The sequence below is a fragment of the Aphanomyces invadans genome (genome assembly GCF_000520115.1).
Source record: "Aphanomyces invadans strain NJM9701 unplaced genomic scaffold supercont1.18, whole genome shotgun sequence".
Taxonomy (NCBI): Eukaryota; Oomycota; class Saprolegniomycetes; order Saprolegniales; family Verrucalvaceae; genus Aphanomyces; species Aphanomyces invadans.
The window spans coordinates 446522-447486 of record NW_008580163.1 but is presented as its reverse complement, the minus strand read 5'-3'; positions in this window follow the sequence as shown (position 1 = coordinate 447486).

Genomic DNA, 965 nt, shown 5'->3' with positions numbered 1-965 from the left:
GATGCCCCCTCCCTCTCAAATTATAATCTGTTTGGGGGTCGTTTGACGCTGTTTCGACTCGCCGCTATCAGGGTGGCTAAACCTGCCGCTTTGTGCCACGTTAGCCAATGTCAAAATTCTTCACAAGTTGGCTCCATATCGACCAACCATGCAGAAGAGAGACCCTGCCGGCCCCATGCGATTGCTTTCCCATCCAGCTCGGTTGCCTCAGCCAAATCGTCCGTCCGACTTTGGACGTAATCCAAATCTCTAACCGCGACAAACAACGCGCTGTGCCACGAGTCTCGTCGAAATAATGATACGGCCGTCACCACTTGCCCAGCGCGATAACGGACAAGGCATTGGTTTTGGACATGGATGCTCCACCACATCAGCAGGAAGCAGCGCAAATCGCAGCTCCAACTCTTGTTGGGCGACCTGTTGAGGAAGCTCAACCACGGCCAGGAGATGCGTGATCATGAAGAATATTGTGAGCTAGTGTTTTTTAAAACGAATCAAACGCGAGCGCTCGCGGGTCGTGACGTCCATGGCGGACATTGCTCCAAGCAGTTTGGACCAAGGGCCACGTTGGGGATGTCACGTATGTAGGTCGATCGAGGAGAAACACGTCGGGTGCAGCATTCTCCACAAACAAGAACGAGAGAGGAGTCTTTTCGTAACCAAGTCCAGCCAAGTTGCCACACCTTAGCTCTACACAGCGGTCGTCGAGGGGACAGTGATCCACTTGCGATGACGGAGGTTGCGGCTAGGGCCGGCAGGGTCTCTCTTCTGCATGGTTGGTCGATATGGAGCCAACTTGTGAAGAATTTTGACATTGGCTAACGTGGCACAAAGCGGCAGGTTTAGCCACCCTGATAGCGGCGAGTCGAAACAGCGTCAAACGACCCCCAAACAGATTATAATTTGAGAGGGAGGGGGCATCCTGAGACGACGGCAGCCCGGGGGCAGCGTGTGCTGGCTGGGCG